Source organism: Staurois parvus, unplaced genomic scaffold (genome assembly GCF_062004578.1).
Source record: "Staurois parvus isolate SC_StPar_1 unplaced genomic scaffold, SC_StPar_1.0 ptg000498l, whole genome shotgun sequence".
NCBI lineage: Eukaryota > Metazoa > Chordata > Amphibia > Anura > Ranidae > Staurois > Staurois parvus.
The window spans coordinates 4,301,414-4,318,037 of NW_028318294.1; positions in this window are offsets into that span (position 1 = coordinate 4,301,414).

Here is a 16,624-nt window from a genome sequence, read left to right on the forward strand (position 1 = left end):
GTGTGTTATTGTCTCATACTGAGGTGATGGTAAACCAGGGCGAATGCCCATATGTCATATTTATATCTGTGTAATAAAGCATAATTTTTGGAAAATTTTCTGAGTGTCACGGTCTGTTCATAATGTAGCCGCTTTTCTGTGAATCTCTTTTCACAAACCCCCCTTTTTTGAATGCCTTTTTTGGCTACTGAATGGAAACCAAACATTGGGTGACACGATAACTTAATTTACAACCTCTTAATAACTACCTATAGTATATATGCGTCTTTTGGGTTCCTATGGACCTGTTCTTCTAGAGGTTATTTGACTTTGGTAATTTGGTTTGCCATCACCCTAGTTTATGAGTGTTTTATTTTTATAGACGGCTGGAGCGCATTGAGCGGAGGGGCTTGTATTCATGGCATTCATACCAGGAGAGGAGGTAGAGTTGGAAATGCATCAAGCCTTTGTAGCAGAAGGCCCAAATCTATCTACTGAAGATGATGATATTAAGATTAAATTTCGGGAACATAAAAAGCTTGTTATCAAACGTCTCAATCGGAAGTGGGATGTATGTTTCTTGGAAGCGTATATTAGACAGAGCATTATCCCACGTGGATTGAGATGTAAGGTAGTTCCAGCTGAACATCTACATAATGAAAGGTTTTTGGAAAAATGGAAAGTGCTGTGTATAGAACATGGGATTAATGGTATGAAACTTATTGTAGAGGAGGAAAAATTACAACTTGAAGAATTGGATCAGGCCATCAGTAAAAGTGCATTAGATTTAGATCCCTTTAAAAATCAGGAGAATTTTGAAAAATATAATGAACAACTGAAAAAGGAAGTGGAAAAAGTACAAAAAAGTCTTAGAACTACTAAACAAACCAAATTTAGACGTGATTTAAAAGACTGGGAAACAGGTGAGATATTTGATCTTACTACAAAAAGAAGTAGAAGTCGATCTAAACGAAGAGGTTTTCGTTCACATTCTAGATCAATGGGAGAAACCATGTCTAGTGAAAGTGAGTCTGAAAGCCTTGGAAAATCTGTTTCTTTTTTAGACCAACAAAATGGAGAACCTCCTCATATCCATCAATCACAGATGGGAAGAGGATCCAAAAAGAAAGTAGAGGAATCCTTAAAAAACAAACATCAGGAGGACAAGGGCAGAACAAGAAGTCAGAGGAGGTAGCAGAAGAGAATATTCATGACAAAAAGGTAATTAATTTGGCCAATTTTCCACTCAAAAGGGAACATATCTCTCTATTAAACAAAGGTATGTCCTTCTCACCAGTGACCCCCATGGACGAGTTCGAGGTATTCAAGGATGTGAACTTATTTCTAAGAAAAGTCTTCTTGAGAATGATACATGGTAATCCTACCATTTTGGAGGATATGGCCTCCGACTCGTCCATTGAGGACCGCAAGATACTGGATATGTTGATATCTCTCATAGAGGAAAATGAGGATGGTGATGAAAGTATAACAGACTTGGATAATTCCAACAATATAATTAGAAAGGTTGATCTAAATATTAGATCGACAAAAATGCCGAAAATTCGTTCCAATATGAGGATCTCGACATTTCTAGATTTTGTTGCTGATGACCTTAAAAATCTTGAGTGGAAAATGCCAATTGGTGATAACCTTACCAAAAAAGAAAGAAAAGCTCTTAAAGAACTAAAAGAGACCAAAGATATTGTCATTAAGAGAAGTGACAAAGGGGGCAATGTAGTGATTTTGAATGAACGAGACTATGTCAGGGAGGTGAAGCGCTTATCTGTGTGTAGCCGCTTTTCTGTGAATCTCTTTTCACAAACCCCCCTTTTTTGAATGCCTTTTTTGGCTACTGAATGGAAACCAAACATTGGGTGACACGATAACTTAATTTACAACCTCTTAATAACTACCTATAGTATATAGGCCCCATGAGATGCCCCTGGTACCTTTTTCATAGGCTTTTTTGAGTTTGGGCAAGGACACAGGGGCCTCATGATCCCCTATTGCCCGGGGGCCCCATGAGTTGTCAGTCCGCCCCTGGACAGACTAATGGTACTAAAACACTGCAGAAGTCTTCAACTTAGGTATGCATTAATATTATTTAATTAGGGTGAAATGGGGACGAAACCGATAGTTATATCACTTTGAATTTGAAAAGGGTAGTTATTTAACTGCCTGCCATGGCAGTACTGGAAATTGCACCACTCCTATTGCTGCACTAAGCTTCATCTGCACTCCCATCCTTGCAGCTGCACCACTCTCTATGCATTTTCAGTAGTGCATCCCTCAGGAGAAAACCTACACCCTGTAAGGCAAATTATCCCATAATTTTTCCCAACTGTATAGAGACATAGAAGACAGCTGAACAGTGATAACCCTGTTTCTTTCATCATCTATCCTAATACCTCTGCCTGAGTTTCTCCCAAGTTGCTACTCCCGATCGTCTCAAATATCTTCAATTCTGCCAGCCTCCTGAACTGAACTGACATATACAGTTATTGTTAAGATTTCTCTAACAGACTTGATAGTTTACTTGTACGAAAAACACTTTCTAGGCAGCAGTACCAAAAATAAAGTTTTTTGCCAGCAAGTATAATGATTAATACTGAACTGTAAGCAGATATTAAACAACACAAATGAATGAAAAAAAAAAACATTGGATGTATTTTAAATGTTGACTTGCTAAAGCTCAGTCACTTTGTCATCAGCAGTTTAAAACTGATGACGGGTATAAAGTGCAGACATTGAGTTGAATTACCACGCATGTTACATGTATTGGTATTACATGTGTATGTATTACATTTGTTACCTGTAGTGGTGCCCCATGCCATGAATGGCACCCCAACTCAACTCCAAAATACACGCTGTGCTATATGTTGTGCTGTGCTGCCATAAATTGCAGCCTGCCATATTTTCGCATCTTTTACTGTACATTTCAGCCCCATTCATTTTAAATAGGCTGTTTAACACAATGTGATGCAACCAGGGGCGGACTGACCATTTGGAAACTCGGGCACTGCCCGAGGGCCCGGGATCAGTAGGGGGCCCCATGAGATGCCCCAGGTACCTTTTTCATAGGCTTTTTTGAGTTTGGGCAAGGACACAGGGGCCCCATGATCCCCTATTGCCCGGGGGCCCCATGAGTTGTCAGTCCACCCCTGGATGCAACACTCCTCAACACATGACAATGTATGTGTTGTAACTCACAGTGTAGTGTTGGTGTGTGATATGGCTCTTAGAGTGTAACTGAATGACACTTTGAAGTCAATGTAAGTGCTAGCTGGATGAAAAAGTTGTCCATAGATGGGTATTTTTTTTTTTGGAGATAATACACACTAAAATCAAACAAATTCTTCCATCCACAAAAATGATGTGGATAGAGGAATTCCCTCCACCAGGACATTGTGTTCTGACAGCGGGACCCGTTGCTGTCAGAATACACTGCAGCCATTCGGCTCCAGCTGTTGATTTCCAAAGGGTTTCCAGCATGTCCCTTAAACAGAGGTCGATCAAAAGATCAACTTCTGTCAAGGGGAGCACAGTGGCTAAATGGTTAGTACTTTCACCTGGCATTACTAGGGTTTTTGGTTTGAATCCCAACCATGGCACCACCTGCCTGGAGTTTGCATGTTCTCCCTGTCCCTGCGTGTGTTTCCTCCCACACTCCAAAGACATGTGGGTAGGTTAATTGGTTCCTGTATAAATTGTCCTACTATGGATATGTATCAATGTGAGTTAGGGACCTTAGATTGTACACTCCTTGGTGGTTAGGGACTGATGTGAATGTACAATATACATGTAAAGCACATACATGTATATTGACAGTGCTGTAATAAATAATAATAAGTGTAGACAGCCACACACTGATCGAAATTCTGTCAGACTCTGCTGAACCAGTTGAATTTTGTTCAGTCTATGGCCAGCTTTAGTTTGCTAAAGCGTAAACATTTTCCATACAGGTTCTAATAAATCCCAGGGTAAACCTATTTTAACGTTTTTTCTAAGTGATCACATGAACACAATGCTCCAATAGTGGTTACCAATCCTGACTTGCAGTCCTGGGGTCCTCTGTTTTATTTACATCGTATTTCAATGATGCTGTGTGTGATTGTAGTAGGCCATTAGATGATAATCTCCTCTGTAGGGCAGGGACTGATGGGAATGGTTTAATGTTCCTTGTATGGTACTGCAGAAAGAGAATTAGCCTTGGGTTAGATTAAATGTGAGTGGACTGTCTGGCAGGTTCAGGCTGGTGTGTGTTAAAAATAAGCTCCAGATCAATTTGTGCAATGAAGTGTCCAAAAGGCCATTTACCTGTTTAATTTTCACAGTATTGAGTATGAACAGAAACAGATCCCACCTATATCAGCTCAGGAGGCTATGGGACAAGAGTCTCTGCCTCCAATGACGTCAATGTCCTGATACAATATGGACCAATGGATTTCTTTACCTGTTCATTTTTCAAAGCCCCCATGACGTCAACAGTCCTTCCACCCTTCTCAGAGGACCGGTGGTTACTGGTATGAGCAGGAACTCTGGAGAGGCCCCTGATGACAACAAATGTCTCTCTACCCCACTCTGGTGGTCCCCCCCCCGAAGCAATCAGCAGGTTTTCGACCCTTCTCAGAGGACCGGTGGTCATTAGCATGAGAAGGAACCAATCTCAGTTATATCAGCCCAGGGGACTATAGGACAAGAATTTCTGCCTCCAGTGATATTAGTGTCCTGATACAATATGGACCAATGGATTTCTTTACCTGTACATGTTCTACAGCCTCATGATGTCAACAATCCTTCCACCCTTCTCAGAGGACCGGTGGTCACTGGTATGAGCAGAAACCTAGGAGAGGCCCCCGATTACAACAGAAGTCTCTCTACCCCACTCTGGTGGTCTTTCCACCATTCACAGAGAACTGGTGGTCATTAGTATGAAAAAGAACCAATCTCAGTTATATCAGCCCAGGGGACTATAGGACAAGAATTTCTGCCTCCAGTGATATCAGTGCCCTGATACAATATGGACCAATGGATCTCTTTCCTAGTTTAACTCTAGCACAAGCCAATTATTTTTGTTGAATAGCCTTATGCACAGATTTCCTGGTATTTAGTAGTAATGAAGACTATTTTGTCACAAACCCACTTAAGCAAGTGTGAAATAGCATTGGGTTCCTGGTAGATACCATTTTGCTTGAGGTGATTGTAGCCGTATTAGTGCATTTGCGACAGAAACAATTGAGTACTGTCCGTGATACTTTTTTTATTTGCACTAACATACAATTTTGAGGACAAGCTTTCGGGGTTTAGACCTTGAAGAAGGGGACATACCCCGAAAGCTTGTCCTCAAAATTGTATGTTAGTGCAAATAAAAAAAGTATCATGGACAGTACTCAATTGTTTCTGGTAGATACCAAAAATATTATGGATTTGTTTTTTAAGCAGTCATGAAAATATCTAAATCAGACACACACCCTTTTACAACACATTTTTCTTCCATTTTCTTGGAGTTCGCTGCGACTCTGGTTGTCCATTAGTTAATTGAACCCACACTGTATAACTCAGCAGTGCAGAACACTAACTGGCCTCTACAGCCTTTTGTAAGCACAGCCCCATTTTCCACACTAAAGAGTCGATTTAGAGGAGTTGGACTTTGCAAAGAAATTTTCCCCAAAGCTTAGGTGATGTGGTGAATGACTTCCATCGTCCAATCATGTGCAATGACAACTTCTATCATCCAATCATGTGCAAGCAAAAATGCAGTTTTTTAAGAATTTCCCTTGCATGTGGCTGATTCTTTGCAAAGTGAAATTTCACCACATTCCCTAAGCTAAGGGGAACATTCCCTTGCACAGTAAACAGCCTCTTTACCTTTAGTAAATCAAACCATGTGTCTCCCCTGGTCTTCACCCACCGCTGTCTGTTGATGAAGACCTATGTATTTTTAATATTTTTTTTCTTGAGATATTTTGACAGAGATCAAATGAAGTATATGTCTGTGAATCAACAGCTAGAGATGAGTAACACAGGTTGGCCGTAAAATCGTGTCACACCCACTCAACATTCAGTATCAGCCACATTTCCACAGCACATTTATTTTCGCTCTCATAGGAAGCATGTCTCAGGGTTGCATCATTGCTAGCTACAGTTTTTCTCAGAACTTAAAATGAAGTACAATGTAGATCCTTGTGCTAACAAAGGGCAATAAAGTCACATTTTACCTACCAGCAATTTCCACAAAAAAAAAACAAATTAAACTGCAGCTACATGAAGTTCCTTCTGGGAGTGCTATGTTGTCCTCTTCCATTTACCAATTCTTTTCTCCGGTTACATCCATCCATTCCACTTCATTGAGTTTGATCAATTTCTCCACCAGATCCTATTAAAGCAAATTGTAGTGCCACTTGGCAGGTCCTGGAATGTGGATAGATAGGGCAAATGGAGGCGATCATAATTTATATGTCACTCTTACAACAGAATAGTTCAATCATCTTCCCATGGTTATGCTGAAGTATCTCTTGATCGAACCTGTACTTTTCCCATTTGGGGGGTTTTCATGCACTCTAATGTGCACATTTTTCCTTTTGTAGTCCCAATGGAGGTTATTTACTAAAACTGGAGAGTGTGAAATCTGGTGCAGCTCTGCATAGAAACCAATCAGCTTCCAGGTTATACTGCTAAAGCTTAATTAAGTTGAAATTAGAAGCTGATTGGCTACCATGCACAGCTGCACCAGATTCTGAGGGTTCCAGTTTTAGTAAATCTCCCCCAATATCTCTGGTTACAGAGGAGAAGTTGACTCTCCCATATGATAGTTTACTGGATATCTGAGGCACCAACTCACAGGCATAGGGAAGTGTCCCTAGGATCCATCTCCCAGCTCTCCCCATTCAGTCTCATTTTATTTTTCAAAGACACCTTCTAGTCTCATTTTATACCCACCTCAGCCCACCATCCATGTCCCTCACTGGCTCCTCTTTCGGTAGTAAGAACTGCTGCTCCAGTGTTGGACCTTGGGATTGCTGCTGTTTACTACTGTTGCCTCCCCTCATCATGATGTGACCATGCTGCTACAATCCTCTGGGGCCTGAGAGGAACCCGCAACTGGACAGCTAATGGGAAGTGCCCACGTGACCCAGGCAGTGATGTTAGCACCAGAAGAAGGATTCTTTATCTCTGCAGTCCAGAAAATAGAAAACTTGGCACCCAGCAAGTCCCATGACCATGGATTCAGGTAAGTGAAAGGGGTTTGTAGTTATTTTGTTTAATTAATCCTAGAAAGTAAGTAGACTGGGGTGGGGGTGCTTGTGTTGGTGAAGAGAATGTGGCAGAGATCGGCTTATCCCTATTTTTAGAGTTTACCCATAGCTCACCAGAATCCTACTCATGGATTTTGGAAGGAGCATCTCTGGTGAGCGATAGGAAAACAAATGGAATATACTGTAATTATTAGCAGTGGTAGGCCTATGCAGTCAAGGGACCCCACTTATTGTCATATCTGGAAGCCTGGTCCAAAAATGCCTAGTAAGGCCCTGTTCGCATCTCACCCATTCTGTTGGCATGCATTTTTATAAAAAATTTTAAGTGTTAATTTTTGTGCATTTTACATGCATTTTTAAGTATTGTGCATTTTACACGTGTTTGTGCATTTTGTTGTTAACCAGTAAGAATGCTTTTCTTGTAATGACATCATAATAGAATGTGCTTACCGGTTTTCGGTATATGGAGCTGAGGAAACGTGGATGATTTTACACTGCAGCAAGACTGCACAATGAGCACACCTGAAAACCAGTTAAAAAATCTCAGGGTAAGCTGATCCCCTTCCTATCTTCAATCGCAAGGTGATGTGTGAGATAATATAAAAATTGCGCACTCACCAGATGCGCAGTAACATCACACATTTCAGAACACAAATTTCTCAGTAGGTCAGCCGAATCCTCTTAGGGACATGTACAACCTGGTATGGACTCCCCCTCTGAATCATCTGTGGGTCGCAGCACCTCTATCCTCCTCCTTAGTGTGGCTCTGTGGGTGGTTAGGCTCACAAAGAGCCCAAAGAAAGGATGCCAAATAGTGTGATACTGCTACTGAGGGTTTATTGTAACCAATCACAGGTATATGACAATAACAACAAAACTTACCATCTGCATTTCAAAGATGGCCACCGGACCTGCACCGGGCCTCGGTGGCGTGACGTCACGACATTGCAGCTCCTCTCTGACGCGTTTCGTGCTCTAGCACATACTCATAGGGAGGCATACATGGATCTTCACGTTTATTAATGATTTTGGACTTTGTCACTTTATTAGCACTATTAGCCACTTTGACTAGCAATACCTTTATTTAATCACTTTGTCACTTTATGGACTTACAATTGCCAGTATTTATGGTCACTTTATAAGCACTATTTTCACTTTACAGATAACCTTTGAACAGTGATATAATTATTAGTTTCTGCTGGTTTATGATTGACTTTGCAGTCTATTGGATTTATTGCACTTATTATATTTGATTATTTTGATCTCAGCGCTGCACCTACTCTTTACATTACTGATCTCGGAAGATTTTTGGTACCTTTTTTTGGTGTCACAGCAACTTGCCTGTAGTGTTCATTTTGTCTTTTATGCTCACAATGAGCAAACCTGCTGAGCACATGGCAGGTATTCAGGGAAGGTGACTGTAACCATGGGATGACAAGCTGCCATGTGTTCACCCACAACAGGTTGAAAGTGCATGAGAAATGCAGAATATTTTCATTTTTCTCTGCTTCTGTAGACTTCAATGGACCAGAAAAAGCAGATAAATGCATGTAAAATCAGACATGCCTCATTTTTTACAATGCACCACGCAGATGTGAATGGCCTCATTAGACTCAGTGTATTTTCATGAAACATGTATTTTATGCACTGCAAAATGCACATAAAAACCCATAGGCCTTAGCAATCCTCATGTCCTGCCGTTATGCTAGGATGTGAAAACTGATGGAACTCACTCCCAGCATTACAGGAGCGATAACTGATGATTTTTGCATCCTAGCAGCAAGTCAATGCTAACTGGCAGTTTTTTGTATGCACCGTCACCCACAATATACGAGGAACTTCTCCAGAAACAAGGAGGCTGGTTAAAGTAGAATTCCAGCTGAAGCCTAACTAGTCCTAAAAATGTTCCTTTGTCCCTACTAACAGCTATGCTGACCAATCTGTGTAAGAATGATGTATATACTTACTTATTTTCAGCCCGCTCTGGTCCATTCAGGTGATCAGACTCCCCTGTGTCAGCTAGTGGAGACTGCATTGGAGAGGAGGGAGCACCGACAACAAATGAGCCTTAGAAAAGCTATGGATTATGTCACCACTCCCAGGTATTACCAGTGATCTCTCTTCTCCCCTGCAGCTGCCCATGGCTGAAACAAGGGATCATGTGACTGGATTGGAGTGGGTTAAAAAAACACATATACAAGTATGCACAATTTTTTTTACACAAGTGTGTCCTTACAGGTATAGGGAGAGGGGAGGGGACATTTTAGCACTAGTTTTAGCTCAAATTCTACCTTACCCACTTTAGGACCGCCCGCTGTATATATACTACAGGCTGGTGGCCCCGCTGCTTGGAATCACATACATGTATTTGATCCAGCATTTCTAGGTAGAGGGCGCGTGCGCCCGTTGCCTGATCAGTGCTGTCATTTGGTACAGCATAAGTTGGTCAGCCAGTGGCAGCTGGCTGGGACCTGATGATCAGCTTGGCAAATCACAGCACAGAGTCCTGTCTTTAACAACACAGAGCTCTGTACAGGGAGCTGTGAGGAGGCTGTTTTTTTTTCTCCCTGCAAAGCAGGGAGAAAAAACAGCCACATGTCTTGGTACAAAAACATCACATATTACACACATTAAACATTGTTAAGCGCAGTTAAACCTTTCATTGCCCCTAGATGATAACCCCTTCCCAGTCAGTGTCATTAGCACAGTGATTAGTATTAGCACTGATCACTGGTGATGTCAGTGTCAGTAAGTCAATTCCCACTCAGTGATGGTTAGTGTCAAATAGCCCGCCACACTATCGCAGTCCCATGTTAAGTTACTGATGACCGCCATTACTAGTATAAAACAAATAAATAAAAATTGCAGTATATATACTATAATTTGTAGGCGCTATAACTTTCACACAAATCAATCAATATACATGTATTGTGATTTTTTTTTTACAAAAGACATGTAGCAGAATACATTTTGGCATAATTTATGAAGAAAGTTGATTTTTTATTTTTTTTTTTATTGGATATGTTTTGTAACAGAAAGTAGAAAATATAATTTATTTTGAAAATTTTTGTATCTTTTTTCATTTATATAATAAAGAATTAAAAACCCAGTGGTGATCAAATACCACCAAAAGAAAGCTCTATTTCCGTGAAAAAAAATTATATAAATTTCATTTGGGTACAGTGTTGCATGACCGAGCAATTGCCAGTTAAAGTAGCGAATAGCAAGAAATGCCCTAGTCATGAAGGGGGTAAAACCTTCTGCAGCTTCTGGAGAGTGGTTAAATTCCTAATTTGCATTGGGTGGTAGAATTACTGGTTTTCTTTAAGCATTTCAATTAATATGCAGGTTTTTCAAATGGCTTAATTCAGGATATATAAAGAAGAACATTGCCCTGATTATCTTAGCCATTTTCTTTTTGCATTTCGGTTAATATCCAAAATGTCATTGCATGGGGGAGTTGCAAAGCAGAGGCATGGATTCTGCTTTGATGTTCAGATATTGAATAGACATTGAATAGTTTGTCCCCCATTAATTGGCCAACCATCTACAAAGTGGATATAAAACAACTCATTTGTCCAATCAGCTTGTATGTGGGTCAGTAAAAATGAATCAAGTAGCACATTACTGAAACACAAACCTATGACTTTTAACTGCTCTTCTTTATTTATAATAATATAAATGCTGCAATCTGGAAATAAAGTGTCACATCACCACAATACCAAAATTGTTCTTAATAAGTAATGGTTATGGAAAATGACGAACTAACACTGTTCCACAAAGCATCACACCTATCATTCTGCATGAATGCAAGCATTGTTTATTAAAGATCACATAAGCATCTCATCAAAACTGTACATTGTTTTTGTAAAATGTAAAATATCTTTAGAGATATCTGTAAATTACTAACGTAACATAAATTTTATCAGTAAGTGATAATGTATTAAAAAATGTGATTTCTATATATAGTTTGCATGTATCCATGTGAATGGGAGCAGAGAAATTATGGAAACTATATTGGTTTTTGGTAAGCTTTATATAAAGCAGATTTAGCATCAGATATCTTCAAGCTAACTCCTTGCATGTGTAGCACCCTCAATGCAGGCTGTTAGGTAAATTTAGTTGGCTCCTCTGTAATCAGAGGAGCAGAGGTTGATTATTTATAGAGATGAGCGAATCGAAGTAGGCGAAGTGGAATTCGTTTCGAATATTAAGAAAATTTCGATTTGCGCCGAATCCGAAAATAAGCAGACTTCGGATGCGCGAATCGAAATTTTTCCTAAAATGGCGGCGACATGTGCGGCGACGGAGCGGGGATGTCTGGGAAGGCGCGCAGACAAGGCGCGCTAACCCATAATGCATTCATTCATGACATGTGATCGCATTAGCCAATCAGCAGCCAGCCAGCCAGCACTGTGTAATGGTCGAGCTATAAATGGCGGCCATTTTAGAATTCTCCATTTGCCTCTGGTCATTCAACAGAGGCAGACCTGGCTGTATTCAGGGAGAGAGTTAGGGACACAGAAACGTTAGTTAGGGACACAGAAACGTTACTTAGGGACACAGAAACGTTACTTAGGGCCACAGAAACTTTACTTAGGGACACAGAAACGTTACTTAGGGACACAGAAACATTACTTAGGGCCACAGAATCGTTACTTAGGGCCACAGAAACGTTACTTAGGGCCACAGAAACGTTACTTAGGGCCACAGAATCGTTACTTAGGGACACAGAATCGTTACTTAGGGCCACAGAAACGTTACTTAGGGCCACAGAAACGTTACTTAGGGCCACAGAATTGTTACTTAGGGACAGACACAGAATTGTTACTGAGGGACACAGAATTGTTACAGAGGGCCACAGAACTGTTACTTAGGGCCACAGAAACGTTACTTAGGGCCACAGAATTGTTACTTAGGGACAGACACAGAATTGTTACTGAGGTACACAGAATTGTTACTGAGGACCACAGAACTGTTACTTAGGGCCACAGAAACGTTACTTAGGGACACAGAATTGTTACTCAGGGTCAGACACAGAATTGTTACTTAGGGACAGACACAGAATTGTTACTGAGGGACACAGAATCGTTACTTAGGGCCACAGAAACGTTACTTAGGGCCACAGAATTGTTACTTAGGGACAGACACAGAATTGTTACTGAGGGACACAGATTTGTTACTGAGGGCCACAGAACCGTTACTTAGGGCCACAGAAACGTTACTTAGGGACACAGAATTGTTACACAGGGACAGACACAGAATTGTTACTGAGGGACACAGAATTGTTACTGAGGGCCACAGAACTGTTACTTAGGGCCACAGAAACGTTACTTAGGGCCACAGAAACGTTACTTAGGGCTACAGAAACGTTACTTAGGGCCACAGAATCGTTACTTAGGGCCACAGAATCATTACTTAGGGCCACAGAAACGTTACTTAGGGACACAGAAACGTTACTTAGGGCCACAGAAATGTTACTTAGGGAGAGACACAGAATTGTTACTGAGGGACACAGATTTGTTACTGAGGGCCACAGAACCGTTACTTAGGGCCACAGAAACGTTACTTAGGGACACAGAATTGTTACTCAGGGACAGACACAGAATTGTTACTGAGGGCCACAGAACTGTTACTTAGGGCCACAGAAACGTTACTTAGGGACACAGAATTGTTACTTAGGGACAGACACAGAATTGTTACTGAGGGACACAGATTTGTTACTGAGGGCCACAGAACCGTTACTTAGGGCCACAGAAACGTTACTTAGGGACACAGAATTGTTACACAGGGACAGACACAGAATTGTTACTGAGGGACACAGAATTGTTACTGAGGGCCACAGAACTGTTACTTAGGGCCACAGAAACGTTACTTAGGGCCACAGAAACGTTACTTAGGGCCACAGAATCGTTACTTAGGGCCACAGAAACGTTACTTAGGGCCACAGAAATGTTACTTAGGGAGAGACACAGAATTGTTACTGAGGGACACAGATTTGTTACTGAGGGCCACAGAACCGTTACTTAGGGCCACAGAAACGTTACTTAGGGACACAGAATTGTTACTCAGGGACAGACACAGAATTGTTACTGAGGGACACAGAATTGTTACTGAGGGCCACAGAACTGTTACTTAGGGCCACAGAAACGTTACTTAGGGACACAGGATTGTTACTCAGGGACAGACACAGAATTGTTACTGAGGGCCACAGAATTGTTACTGAGGGTCACAGAACTGTTACTTAGGGCCACAGAAACGTTACTTAGGGCCACAGAAACGTTACTTAGGGCTACAGAAACGTTACTTAGGGCCACAGAATCGTTACTTAGGGCCACAGAAACGTTACTTAGGGCCACAGAAACGTTACTTAGGGCCACAGAATTGTTACTTAGGGACAGACACAGAATTGTTACTGAGGGACACAGATTTGTTACTGAGGGCAACAGAACCGTTACTTAGGGCCACAGAAACGTTACTTAGGGACACAGAATTGTTACTCAGGGACAGACACAGAATTGTTACTGAGGGACACAGAATTGTTACTGAGGGCCACAGAACTGTTACTTAGGGCCACAGAAACGTTACATAGGGCCACAGAAACGTTAATTAGGGCTACAGAAACGTTACTTAGGGCCACAGAATCGTTACTTAGGGCCACAGAATCGTTACTTAGGGCCATAGAAACGTTACTTAGGGCCACAGAAATGTTACTTAGGGCCACAGAATTGTTACTTAGGGACAGACACAGAATTGTTACTGAGGGACACAGATTTGTTACTGAGGGCCACAGAACCGTTACTTAGGGCCACAGAAACGTTACTTAGGGACACAGAATTGTTACTCAGGGACAGACACAGAATTGTTACTGAGGGCCACAGAACCGTTACTTAGGGCCACAGAAACGTTACTTAGAGCCACAGAAACGTTACTTAGGGCTACAGAAACATTACTTAGGGCCACAGAATCGTTACTTAGGGCCACAGAAACTTTACTTAGGGCCACAGAAACGTTACTTAGTGCCACAGAATTGTTACTTAGGGACAGACACAGAATTGTTACTGAGGGACACAGATTTGTTACTGAGGGCCACAGAACCGTTACTTAGGGCCACAGAAATGTTACTTAGGGACACAGAATTGTTACTCAGGGACAGACACAGAATTGTTACTGAGGGACACAGAATTGTTACTCAGGGACACAGAATTGTTACTGAGGGACACAGAATTGTTACTCAGGGACAGACACAGAATTGTTACTCAGGGACAGACACAGAATTGTTACTGAGGGACACAGAATTGTAACTGAGGGACACAGAATTGTTACTCAGCGACAGACACAGAATTGTTACTCAGGGACAGACACAGAATTGTTACTGAGGGACACAGAATTGTTACTGAGGGATACAGAATTGTTACTCAGGGACACAGAATTGTTACTCAGGGACAGACACAGAATTGTTACTCAGGGACAGACACAGAATTGTTACTGAGGGACACAGAATTGTTACTGAGGGACACAGAATTGTTACTCAGCGACAGACACAGAATTGTTACTCAGGGACAGACACAGAATTGTTACTCAGGGACAGACACAGAATTGTTACTGAGGGACACAGAATTGTTACTGAGGGACACAGAATTGTTACTGGGGGACACAGAATTGTTACTCAGGGACACAGAATTGTTACTGAGGGACACAGAATTGTTACTGAGGGACACAGAATTGTTACTCAGGGACAGACACAGAATTGTTACTCAGGGACAGACACAGAATTGTTACTCAGGGACACAGAATTGTTACTGAGGGACACAGAATTGTTACTGAGGGACACAGATTTGTTACTGAGGGCCACAGAACCGTTACTTAGGGCCACAGAAACGTTACTTAGGGACACAGAATTGTTACTCAGGGACAGACACAGAATTGTTACTGAGGGACACAGAATTGTTACTGAGGGCCACAGAACTGTTACTTAGGGCCACAGAAACGTTACTTAGGGACACAGAATTGTTACTCAGGGACAGACACAGAATTGTTACTGAGGGCCACAGAATTGTTACTGAGGGCCACAGAACTGTTACTTAGGGCCACAGAAACGTTACTTAGGGCCACAGAAACGTTACTTAGGGCTACAGAAACGTTACTTAGGGCCACAGAATCGTTACTTAGGGCCACAGAAACGTTACTTAGGGCCACAGAAACGTTACTTAGGGCCACAGAATTGTTACTTAGGGACAGACACAGAATTGTTACTGAGGGACACAGATTTGTTACTGAGGGCAACAGAACCGTTACTTAGGGCCACAGAAACGTTACTTAGGGACACAGAATTGTTACTCAGGGACAGACACAGAATTGTTACTGAGGGACACAGAATTGTTACTGAGGGCCACAGAACTGTTACTTAGGGCCACAGAAACGTTACATAGGGCCACAGAAACGTTACTTAGGGCTACAGAAACGTTACTTAGGGCCACAGAATCGTTACTTAGGGCCACAGAATCGTTACTTAGGGCCATAGAAACGTTACTTAGGGCCACAGAAATGTTACTTAGGGCCACAGAATTGTTACTTAGGGACAGACACAGAATTGTTACTGAGGGACACAGATTTGTTACTGAGGGCCACAGAACCGTTACTTAGGGCCACAGAAACGTTACTTAGGGACACAGAATTGTTACTCAGGGACAGACACAGAATTGTTACTTAGGGACACAGAATTGTTACTCAGGGACAGACACAGAATTGTTACTGAGGGATACAGAATTGTTACTGAGGGACACAGAACCGTTACTTAGGGCCACAGAAACGTTACTTAGAGCCACAGAAACGTTACTTAGGGCTACAGAAACATTACTTAGGGCCACAGAATCGTTACTTAGGGCCACAGAAACTTTACTTAGGGCCACAGAAACGTTACTTAGTGCCACAGAATTGTTACTTAGGGACAGACACAGAATTGTTACTGAGGGACACAGATTTGTTACTGAGGGCCACAGAACCGTTACTTAGGGCCACAGAAACGTTACTTAGGGACACAGAATTGTTACTCAGGGACAGACACAGAATTGTTACTGAGGGACACAGAATTGTTACTGAGGGACACAGAATTGTTACTCAGGGACACAGAATTGTTACTGAGGGACACAGAATTGTTACTCAGGGACAGACACAGAATTGTTACTCAGGGACAGACACAGAATTGTTACTGAGGGACACAGAATTGTTACTCAGCGACAGACACAGAATTGTTACTCAGGGACAGACACAGAATTGTTACTGAGGGACACAGAATTGTTACTGAGGGACACAGAATTGTTACTCAGGGACACAGAATTGTTACTCAGGGACAGACACAGAATTGTTACTCAGGGACAGACACAGAA